The sequence below is a fragment of the Symphalangus syndactylus genome, chromosome 23 (assembly GCF_028878055.3).
Source record: "Symphalangus syndactylus isolate Jambi chromosome 23, NHGRI_mSymSyn1-v2.1_pri, whole genome shotgun sequence".
NCBI classification, from domain to species: domain Eukaryota; kingdom Metazoa; phylum Chordata; class Mammalia; order Primates; family Hylobatidae; genus Symphalangus; species Symphalangus syndactylus.
This window is the reverse complement of record NC_072445.2, coordinates 11,095,063-11,107,453: the sequence shown is the minus strand read 5'-3', so window position 1 is coordinate 11,107,453 and position 12,391 is coordinate 11,095,063.

Below are 12,391 nucleotides of genomic sequence, written 5' to 3'. Positions count from 1 at the left end.
TGAACTGGGCTCAAGTGATCCTCCCACCTCAGCCTCCTGAGTAGCTGGGACCACAGGTGTGTGCCACCAGGCCTAGCTAATTTTTCAATTTTTTTGTAGCAATAGGAGTCTTACTGTTTTTCTCAGGCTGGTCTCAAACTCCTGGGCTCAAGCAATCCCCTACCTTGGCCTCTCAAAGTGCTGGGATTACAGGCATGAGCCACCGTACTCAGCTCAAGAAAATCTATATCTAGAGTTACTCACTCATACAGCTGGAAAGCTGGTGCTGGCTGTAGGTGGGGGGCCTCAGTTCCTCTCTACATGGATCTCTCCACAGAGCTGCTTGAGTGTCCTCTGGAAGCTGTCCAGGAAGCTGAGGCAGAAGCTGTGATGCCTTTTATAACCTAGCCTCGGAAGCCACACACATTTGTTTCCACCACATTCTACTGGTTATGGCAACTACAAAGTTTTGCCCAGGTTCAAGCAGAGGGAATTGACCCTACCTCTCAAAGGAGGATGCTAACATCACATTATAAGAAGAGCATGGGAAATGGGATATATCAGTGCTTCCGTTTTTAGAAAATACAATCTGCCATAGGTTATTTCCAATATTTTGCTATTACCATATGTTAGTAAGTAGCTTTTAAAGACTTTCTATATGTATTGCCAAATCTCCTTTAGAAAGTTGTACTAATTTAGATTCCAACCCCTGGTGATTGAGAAAGTCAATTTCTCCATATCCTTACTAGCACTAAGTTTATCTTTTAATTAAAAATCTCTGCCAATTTGATATGCAAGAAATGGTATGTCATTGTTTTAAGAAAATTCCTTCTAAGAAAGCATAAGAGCTAAATTTGAGTAGCAGTATCTATATTAGTTTGCTAGTTTAGTTGCTATATTAGTTTCTGCCATAAGAAAATACCACAAACTGGGTCGCTTAAACAACAGAAATTTATTGTCTCATAGTTCTGGCGGCTGCAAGTCTAAGATCAAAGTATCACAGGTTTTTTTTCTCCTGAGGCCTCTTTCCTTGACTTGCAGACGGCCACCTTCTCGCTGCTGCCTTTCCTCTGCACGCGCATCCCTGATGTCTCTTCTTTCTTTTTTCTTCCTTTTTTCTTTTTTAGACAGAGTTTCACTCTTGTTGCCCAGGCTGGAGTGCAGTGGCACGATCTCAGCTCACTGCAACCTCCACTTCCTGGGTTCAAGTGATTCTCCTGCCTCAGCCTCCTGAGTAGCTGGGATTACAGGCGCCCACAACCACGCCCAGCTAATTTTTGTATTTTTAGTAGAGACAGGGTTTCACCATGTTGGCCAGTCTGGTCACAAACTCCTGACCTCAGGCGATCCTCCCGCCTCAGCCTCCCAAAGTGCTGGGATTACAGGTGTGAGCCACCATGCCCGGCCTGTCTCTTCTTTTACTTATGATACCAGTCATGTTGGATTAAGGCCCTTATGACCTCCTTTAATCTTAATTACCTCTTTAAAGGTCCTATCTCCAAATATAATCACACTGGGGACTAGGGCTTCACCATATAAATTTTGGGGGGACACAGTTCAGTCTGTAACAGCACCTTTACTGATTTGCTGAGTAATCTTGGGACAGCCACATATCTCTCTGAGCCTCAGTTTTCTTATCTGTTTAATGGAGATATACCACATTTCCTTTTCCTCTTTCTCAATGGGTTGTCATGACAAAGTAGATAGAATCTGTGGAGCTGAGCGTGGTGGCTCATGCCTGTAATCCTAGTACTTTTCAAGGCCGAGGCAGGCAGATTGCTTGAGCCCAGGAATTTGAGAACAGCCTGGGCAACATGGTGCAATCCCATCTCTACAAAAAATTTAAAAAATTTGCCAGGCATGGCTGGGTGTGGTGGCTCACACCTGTAATCCGAGCACTGTGGGAGGCCAAGGGGGGTGGATCACCAGGTCAGGAGATCGAGACCATCCTGGCTAACATGGTGAAAACCTGTCTCTACTAAAAAAATGCAAAAAAAAAAAAAAAAAAAAAATTAGCCGGGCGCGGTGGCGGGCGCCTGTAGTCCCAGCTACTCAGAGAGGCTGAGGCAGGAGAATGGCGTGAACCCAGGAGGCGGAGCTTGCAGTGAGCCGAGATCGCGTCACTGCACTCCAGCCTGGGCAACAGAGCGAGACTCCATCTCAAAAAAAAAAAATTAGCCAGGCATGGTGGCATGTTTCTGTGGTCCCAGCTACTCAGGAGACTGAGGTGGAAGGATTACTTGATCCCAGAGGGTCAAGGCTTCAGTGAGCCACGATCATGCCACTATACTCCAGCCTGGGCTACAGAGCAAGACCGTGTCTCAAAAAAATAAAAGGAACATGTGAAAGGGTTCTGGAGAATATAATTATTAATTATTAACACATAAAATGCTTACAATTTAGGTCTCAATTCTGAGTTTGCACAACATAAGATACCCTTTGTTGACCTGAGTGGTACATTGATAGTGTAGATGGATGTATCAGTTATGTAATGCTGTGTAACAAACCATCCCTAAACTTAGTGACTTAGAACAGCTGTTTATTATTTCTTGCAATTCTGTGGGTTGGCTAGATGGTTCCTCTGCTGTTTTCATTCACATAGCAACAGTCTGCTAATGGCTTCGCTGGGTTAGGTGGTCTGGACTGGCTGGGGTTCCTGGGCCTCTCTCTTCCTGTGGTCTTTCAGGCCTGGTTCCTCACGCAATTATGAAAGCACTCAAGAAACACAAAAGCAGAAGCCCAGCCTCAAGCTGCCCAGCATCACTTTTTTTTTTTTTTTTTTTTTGAGATGGAGTCTCACTCTGTTGCCAAGGCTGGAGTGCAATGGCGTGATCATAGCTCACTGCAACCTTGGCCCCCTGGGCTCAAGTGATCCTCCCACCTCAGCCTCCAGAGTAGCTGGGACTACAGGTGCATACCACCATGCTTGGCTAAATTTTTAAAAAAATTTTTTGTAGAGACTGGGTTTTACCATTGCCCAGGCTGATCTCAAACTCTTGGCCTCAAGCGATCCACCCACCTCCGCCTCCCAAAGTGCTGGGATTTCAGGCATTAGCCACCATGCCCAGCCTGCTCAGCATCACTTCTGCCACATCCTATTGGTCACAGCAAGTCACAAGGCCAACTCAGATTCAAGGGGTGGTGAAATAGATTCCACCTTGTGGTAGTGGAAGCAACAAAGTTACATTGCAAAAGAGCATGGACACAGGGAACTTGATTCTGTTTGGGGCTATTATTGTTACAATTCTCCATGCGGACCCTTTGCAAAGCCCATATGTATCTGTCCCCATACTGAGTCAGCATGCCCCACACACTCTCCCAGATATTAGTGGACTTTGCCCTGCACTTATTCTTTTTTTTTTTTTTTTTTGAGATGGAGTCTTGCTCTGTCACCCAGGCTGGGGTGCAGTGGTGGAGTCTCGGCTCCCTGCAACCTCCGCCTCCTGGGTTCAAGCAATTCTCCTGCCTCAGCCTCCTGAGTAGCTGGGACTACAGGCACGGGCCACCACGCCTGGCTAATTTTTGTATTTTTGGTAGAGCAGAGGTTTCACCATATTGGCCAGGCTGGTCTCGAACTCCTGATCTCGTGATCCTCCCGCCTTGGCCTCCCAAAGTGCTAGGATTACAGGTGTGAGCCACTGCGCCTGGCCAGACTTTGCCCTTATTCTTGGCGATGATCCAGTGTCTCCCAACTTGCACCTAAGCCCATTTCTCAGCCAGTCCAGCTCCAGAGCCCTGCCCACTGGCTGTGGCTCTGGTTTGGGGCTCTGTTTATACCCTCTGGCCTTGCTGATGTACCTGGGGCTTTGAATTTGCATCATCCTGCTGGCCTTCCCACTCCTGACTAGCCCCTACTCTGTTTCCTGGAACTCAGCCCAGCCCAACTCTCTCAGCTGCCTTCTGGCAGGGCCAGACCTGCTCTTCCCGAGAAGTTCACACAACACCAGTGGGTTCTCTTGACCAATTTCCCAGGAAAACTGTTTAATACACCTAAAAGGGCAAAATAGTTCTTTCCACTTTGATTCACCTCAACCTAATAAGCTCCAATAATTCAGGCCTTTGAGAAATTCCACAATTTATGCTTCAAATTTCAGTCACATTTGTGTGTGTGTCTTACACATGTTCTTTAGAGCTCATGAGTTATTGCTAATATAAATCTGTGCGGTTATTATTGATAAGAGCTATAACGGAAGAGGTAATACCAAGACGGCAGAATCTCACAGCACGGTTTATTGGGAGGGCTGCCGAAAAGTTAACATGAATCACGTCTTCCTAATTGAATTGCATTTTCTGATGTAGCAGCAGGGTTTGCTGCCTAAGGACCTTCAGAGGGCTGTAAAGCCAAGCATCATTGAAGTGTTTGGTAATGAAGGTTTGAATTTTTATAAACCAACTCTTTTGCAAGGGGCACTTTTTGGTAAATATATTAATTTGCTAATTATTGAAATGATTCTAGCATTGTAAGTTGTTAAGTAAAAAAATGTTCACAATTGACTAGTTATGTATCTTTTGTGTAAAAAGGTGAGAAAATTAATATAGTATAATATGATATGATATACACTTTATAAGTGTATGTATCTCCTTTCTTTGGAAGTGTCTGCAAGAAACCAGTAATATTTTCTCATGGGAGAAAAAAATGCGTGTCCGAGGCTGGACGCAGTGGCTCACACCTGTAATCCCAACACTTTGGGAGGCTGAGTTGGGCAGATGGGTTGAGCCCAGGAGTTCGAGCCCAGCCTGGACAACATGGTGAGACTCTGTATCTACAAAAAATACAAACAATTAGCCAGGTACGGCAGAGTGCGCCTGTGGTTCCAGCTACTCAGGAGGTTGAGGTGGGAAGATCACTTGAGCCTGGGAGCTTAAGGCTGCAGTGAGCCGTGATTGTGCCACTGCACTCCAGCTTGGGTGACAGACCAAGACCCTGTCTCTCCTCCACCCCTCCAAAAAATGGGTCTCTGGCAGCAGGATGAGAGGGAGATTTTCTAGTTTACCTTTTGTACTTTTTGAATTGTATCATGTGAATGTATTGCCTATCCAAAATTAGATCACTACTGTGGGGTGGGTGCTGACTGGGAGGGGCACAAGGGAGCCCTCCGGGGCCCTGGACATCTCCTGAGCCTTCGTTCTGGATCCTGATGGTTACGTGGGTGAACACACATGGAAAGTCATCAATCCATACACTTAAGTTCTATGCACTTTATTTTAAATTAGGCTTCAAAAAAAGTGATGTATTTTAATGACATGATAAAATACAGTCAGCCCTCCATATCTGTGGGATCCATATCCACAGATTTAACCAACCATGAATCAAAAATATTTTTTAAAATGGATGTTTGCATCTGTACTGAATACATATAGACTTTAAAAATAATCATTATTCTTCCAGCCTGAGGAACATGGCGAAACCCCATCTCTACCAAAAATACAAAAAGTGTGGTGGCATGTGCCTGTAGTCCCAGCTACTCAGGAGACTGAGGTGGGAGGATTACTTGAGCCTGGGAGATGGAGACTGCAGTGAGCCGAGATCAGGCCACTGCACTTCAACCTGGGTGATGGTGTGAGACCCTGTCTCAAAAAAAAAAAAATAATTATTATTCTCTAAACAATATAGCCTAACAACTATTTACGTATATATATATATATATATATATACTTTTTTTTTTTTTTGAGACAGAGTCTCACTATTGTCACCCAGGCTGGAGTGCAAATGGCATGATCTCGGCTCACTGCAACCTCCACCTCCCAGGTTCAAGTGATTCTCCTACCTCAGCCTCTTGAGTAGCTGTGATTACAGGTGCCTGCCACCACACCTGGCTAATTTTTTTTTTTTTTTTGAGATGGAGTCTTGCTCTGTCACCCAGCCTGGAGTGCAGTGGCATGATCTCAGCTCACTGCAACCTCCCCCTCTTGGGTTCAAGCCATTCTCCTGCCTCAGCCTCCCCAGTAGCTGGGATTACAGGAGTGCACCACCACACCGAGCTAATTTTTATATTTTTAGTAGAGATGGGGTTTCGCCATGTTGGCCAGGCTGGCCTCAAACTCCTGACCTCAGGTGGTCCGTCCACCTCGGCCTCCCAAAATGCTAGGATTACAGGTGTGAGCCACCATGCCCGGCCTATTTACATATTTTTTACAGTATATTAGACATTATAAATAATCTAGAGATGATTTAAAGCAGCAGTCTCCAAACTTTTTGACACCAGGGACTGGTTTTGTGGAAGACAATTTTTCCATGGACAGGGGCATAAAACTGTTCCACCTCAGATCGTCAGGCGTTATAGTCTCATAAAGAGCGTGCAGCCTAGACCCCTCGAATGCTCAGTTTGCAATAGGGTTTGCGCGCCTCTGAGAATCTAATGCCGCTGCTGATCTGACAGGAGGGGCAGCTCATGCGGTCATGATAGCTTGCTGGATGCTTGCCTCCTGCTGTGTGGCTCTGTTCCTGACAGGTGTAGGCTGGTACTGGTCCATGGTCTGGGGTTTGGGGACCCCCCTCGATTTAAAATATATGGAAAGATGGGCATAGGTTACATGCAAATACGATACCATTTTATATCAGGGACTTGAGCATCCGAAGATTTTGGTATCTGCAGTGGAGCGGGAGGGAGGGGGGTCCCAGAACCAATCCCCCATGGATAGCGAGGGATTATTGTATATTAAAAATAATTTTTTTATTTACTTATTTATTTATTTTACTTTAAGTTTTGGGATACATGTGCAGAGTGTGCAGGTTTGTTACCTAGGTATGCATGTGCCATGGTGGTTTGCTGCACCTATCAACCCATCATCTGGGTTTTAAGCCCTGTATGCATGAGCTATTTGTGCTAATGCTCTCCCTCCCCTTACCCCCATCCCCCCCAAAATAATTTAAAAAATGAAGTCAGACCAGGATATATTGCCTTGCTCCACAAAAATAAATGTGTTTCTAAAAAGTTTACTCAAGCCCGTTTCTAGAAAGTGAAGCATAACTTCCAACTGGCTTTCATTATAATGTCTAAGATGTATTCATGTACTGACTCCATTCAAGGAGTGGCAGTACTGGTGTTGGTCTGAGCACTAGGAGCCTGCTGGGGTGAACCCACCCACTCTCTGAGTCTGGGCTTGGTGATGGAAAGAGAAAAGGAGAGGTGAATTGAGTCTCCTTGAAAGACTTGAGAAATGAGAGCCCAGTGCCGGGCGCAGTGGCTCGTGCTTGTAATCCCAGCACTTTGGGAGGCCGAGGAGGGAGGATCACCTGAGGTCAGGAGTTTGAGACCAGCCTGGCCAACATGGTAAGACCCCATCTCTACAAAAATACAAAAATTAGCTGGGTGTGGTGGCGTGCGCCTGTAATCCCAGCTACTTGGGAGGCAGAGGTGGAAGAATCACTTGAACCTGGGAGGCAGAGGCTGCAGTGAGCCAAGATTGTGCCATTGCACTCCAGCCTGGGTGACAGAGCGAGACTCCATCTCAAAAAAAAAAAAAAATCAGAGAAATTAGAGCCCAGCAGAGAACACAGGAAGAGAAGTCAACACTGCCTGATTGCCTCTTCATCTGGGGGCTTGCTGGGCACTGTGCATGCTGGTACGACAGAAGCAGACAAAGAATTCTTCTGAGAGGCAAGAGAGGACATCAAAATTGGAAAACAGAACCATATACTAATAATCCACTCATTTGCTGAGCGCTTTACTATTTTCTTTTCTTTCCTTCTTTCTTTTCTTTCTTTCTTTTTTTTTTTTTTAATTTTTGAGATGGAGTCTTGCTCTGTCGCTCAGGCTGGAGTGCAGTGGCATGATCTCGGCTCACTGCCACCTCTGCCTCCCTGATTCAAGCGATTCTCCTGCCTCAGACTCCTAAATAGCTGGGATTACAGGTATGCACCGGCACGCCTGGCTAATTTTTGTATTTTTAGTAGAGACGGGGTTTCGCCATATTGGCCAGGCTGGTCTCAAATTTCTGGCCTCAAGTGATTTGTCTGCCTCAGCCTCCCGAAGTGCTGAGATTACAGGCGTGAGCCACCGCGTCCAGCCCAGTTTCCCATTTTCAATATCCTTTTACTCCTGTTACATAATTTGACTTTGAAATCACCCCATGAATGGACACGGTGCATGTTCATTGTCCTACCTTGTGAATGAGGAAGGAAGCTGACACCTAGAGAGCAAAGTCACAGGAGGTGACAGAGCCTGTATTCAAACCCATGTTTTACAATTCTAAGTCTGATGAGCTCATTACTGCTTTCCAGAGAGGTCTCAGATCATCTAGACTGAGCTCTGGCTTCCCTATTTACCAGCTGTGTGATTTTGGGCAAGTTGCTGAACCTCTCTGTGCCTCTCTGTTCTCATTCTGTACAATGGAGCTGGTATAAGGATTACATGAGCCAATAAAAAGAAAGCACATGGAAAGTGCTCATCAAAAATTAGCTTTTGTTTTTATTCCTAGAAAAAAAGAAAGTGAGACATGATATGGCAAAGATGAGAAATCTGAGAATCATAGAGAGAAGAGGGTGAGAAGACCAGTTCAGAGGTGGAAATGGCTCTAGAACAGTGCTCAGCTCCCCCAGGCAGTAAGAACAGGAATAGGGTGACCAGGCAGACGCCAGGGCAGGCCAGCAGTACCAGTAGGAAGATGCCCTCACCCCCACCTTGGCCTTCAACCCGAGGAAGGTCAGTGTTTCCCTAGGCCCAAATCTAGCTGGCAGCCAGCCCAGGACAGAGAGTGAGAACAGGAGTGGGGAAAAGAGACGGATAAGGCATCTTGGCCACCCTCGAGGGGCTCGTGGTCTGGTTGTAAGATCGAGACAGGGCTATGTGAGCTAAGATGGCTTCCCTCAGTCTCCCCAGAATGCCAGGCTCCCTGTCCAGTGAGGTGCTGGTAAAAATGGAACAACTAGCTCTTTGTTGCGGGATGACAGGTCAGAGGGGCTGACATGCCAATTTTCATGTTTGCCAATTTCCATGGTGTAAATACTCTTATTGTGGCCATCTTCAAAAAGAAGCAGGTCCTGGCATCAAGCCATGAGGGCGGGACAGGCAGCAAGGTGAGGACAAAGGTGTGGGGTCACGGTCAGAGGTTGGAGACCTGCGTCCTGGTCCCTGAGAGAGTGCACAGGAATGCTACGTGCCTTGGACACATCATTTTACCTCTTTGACCTCCAGTCACCTCAAGGAAGAAAATGAAAACGTACTGTGTTGGAGGGTGGGCAAAGCTGATGTGAATCCAGGCCAGAGGGTATTTTTTAAGCACTTGCTATGTGCTAAGCCCTGGGATACAGAGATGAATAACAGAGCTTCGTGCTGAGGAAGTGGGCAGATGTGAAAGTCCCATGACCTCATCGACATAGTGGTGGTGATGATTAGTAAGTACGAGGTGATGGCCTTGTTGTGTCTGAGTCACACAATTCATTCTGTCTGTCCCCAGATCTTTTGTTTTGTTTGAGGCAGAGTCTCACTCTGTCACCGAGGCTGGAGTGCAGTGGTGCCATCTCGGCTCACCGCAACCTCCGCCTCCCAGGTTCAAGCGATTCTCCTGCCTCAGCCTCCCAAGTAGCTGGTACTACAGGTGTGCACCACCATGCCCAGCTAATTTTTGTATTTTTTGTTAGTGACAGGGTTTCACCATGTTGCCCAGGATGGTCTCAAACTCCTGATCTCATGTGATCTGCCCGCCTCAGCCTACCAAAGTGCTGGGATTACAGTCGTGAGCCACCACTCCCAGCCAGTCCCCAGATTTTTATTGAGGACTGGCTGTGGGCCAGGCACTGGGAAATAGCAGTGAACAAAAGACCAACTCTCTGCCCTCCAAAAATGGAGACGGGACACTAATCTAAGAAACACAAAATAGAAGCCGGGCGTGGTGGCTCACGCCTGTAATCCCAACACTTTGGGAGACCGAGGCGTGCGGATTACGAGGTCAGGAGATCGAGACCACGGTGAAACCCCATCTCTACTAAAAATACAAAAAAATTAGCCGGGCGCGGTGGCGGGCGCCTGTAGTCTCAGCTACTCAGGAGGCTGAGGCAGGAGAATGGCGTGAACCCGGGAGGCGGAGCTCGCAGTGAGCTGAGATCGCACCACTGCACTCCAGCCTGGGCGACAGAGCGAGACTCCATCTAAAAAAAAAGAAACAAAATAGATAAAACGATTTTTACTATGTGAAGCAGAGTCAGGGGCAGAGTTGCCAGGAGCACTACGTGGGGCAGGTGGACAGGGAAGCCTGTCTGAGGCCAACGAGGCCGAGACTGGAGAGAAGTGAGGGAGTGCGTCGGGTGGATTTCTGGGGGAACAGCATCCAGGCTGAACGAGCAGCAGGTGCAAGAGTCCTGAGGTGGAAGTGTGCTGAGGGAGGGAGGTGAGATGGGGCAGGGGAAGGGGGAACTCTGAGAGGCAGCCAGGGGTCATCCCAAAAGGGCCTGGTGGAGCGCAAGGAGGGAGGCATTAGATGGGCTTCTAACCCCATGCTACTGGAGGGCTGGGAGCAGAAAACTAGCTCAGCTTTCAGATTTGAAAGAATCTGTGTGAAGACGTCAGGGGGCAAGTGTTGGAGCAGGGAGGGCAGGTGGGAGGCTCTAGCAATCACCCCCAGAGACATCACAGTGGCCGGGCCAAGTGACAGCATGTGAGGGATGTGAGGTGTGAGGACGGGCTCTGTTCGCAGTATATCCCGAAGGTAGAAGCAACCATGCTTGCGGCTAGAACAAATGGTCCCAGGAAGGCAGAAATGTCCATGAAGAGCATAGCTAGTAACAACTCCCAGCCAGCGAGCTCCGTCTGTGGGCTAGGAGCTTTCCCTGAATTATCTCACTTGGTTTTCACACCAAATCCTGCAAGGAGGCACTGCTCGTCAAGTTACAATGAATACATGGAGGCTCAAGAGGTTGGGTGATATCCCCAAGACCCTATGTCAAGCCTTCGACAGAACTGGAATTTGAGGTTTTCAGGCTATCAAGGGGGTGCCCTTTGCATGATATCAGCTGCCCCTGAGATTTGGAAAGTAGTAGTATATTAGCTTGCCAGGCACAGTGGCTCACACCTGTAATCCCAGCACTTTGGGAGGCCAAGGCAGGTGGGTCACCTGAGGTCAGGAGTTTGAGACCAGCCTGGCCAATATGGTGAAACCCCATCTCTACTAAAAACACAAAATTAGCCGGGCATGGTGGTGCACACCTGTAATGTCAGCTACTTGGGAGACTGAGGCAGAATCGCTTGAACCTGGGAGGCAGAGGTTGCAGTGAGTGGAGATTGTGCCACTGCACTCCAGTCTGGGCAACAAGAGCAAAACTCCGTCTCAAAAAAAGAAAAAGAAAAAAGAAAAGAAAAAGTAGTATAAGTAGTATACTACCTGGCACATATTAGGTACACATAGTAGGTAATAATCATTTGCAAAATACTTACTTTTTTTTTCATTTTGAGACAGGGCCTCAGTCTGTCACCCATGCTGGAGTGCAGTGGCACAATCATAGCTCACTACAGCCTCAAACTCCTGGGCTCAAGTGATCCTCCTGCCTTGACCTCCCAAAGTGCTGAGATTACAGATGTGAGCCTGTATGAATTTCTTTATATCATAAACATTTAAAAGGTCATGAGCCCTATACACTCGCCAGAATGTCTAAAATTATTAATTTTAAAAAAACAAACTTCAAACCTGACTATACCAAATGCATGAGCAGGGGGAATGTCATACATTGCTGGTAGGAATGCAGAATGGTACAACCGATATGGAAAACAGCTTGGTAGCTTCTGATAAAGTTAAGGCACTTACTCAGTGATCTAATTTTAGGTATTTGCCTAAGAGAAAAGAAAACGTGTGCTCACACAAACACTGAACGTGAATGTTTATAGTTCATAGGAGTATTATTCATAATTGCCCCAAACTGGAAATAACCCAAGTGTACTTAACCTGGTAAACAGATGAACAACAGTGGTATGCCCATGCAATGGAATACTACTCAGCAATGAAAAAGGAATAAACTACTAACATGGAGAACAAAATGGATGAACCTCAAACATATAATGCTGAGTAAAGGAAGCCAGGGTTAAAAAGCTGTGGTTCCATTTAAATGACATCTGGAAAAGGCAAAATTATCAGTCAGAAATAGATCAATGGTTACCAGAGGCAAGGAGTAGGAGTGTGGGTTGGCTACAAAGGGTGGCATGGGGACACTTATAGGGGGATTGTGGTGGTGGCTGTATGACCGTACTCTTCTGCCAAAACTTAGAAAATATACCAACAAGGGTGGATTTTACAGTCTGTAAATTACACCTCAGTAAACCTAACAATGACAGCACAAAGGTTGTGTGCCCTCGCTTCCCTCTCCTGACGGCTACCTCATTTTGCTCCACAGTGAAGCCACTCTCCATACTCCCACTCAGACTAACCCCCTGGAAAAGCTTAGTTATCAGTGCTGCAGAATTGACTCTGCTGTCACTGAGCC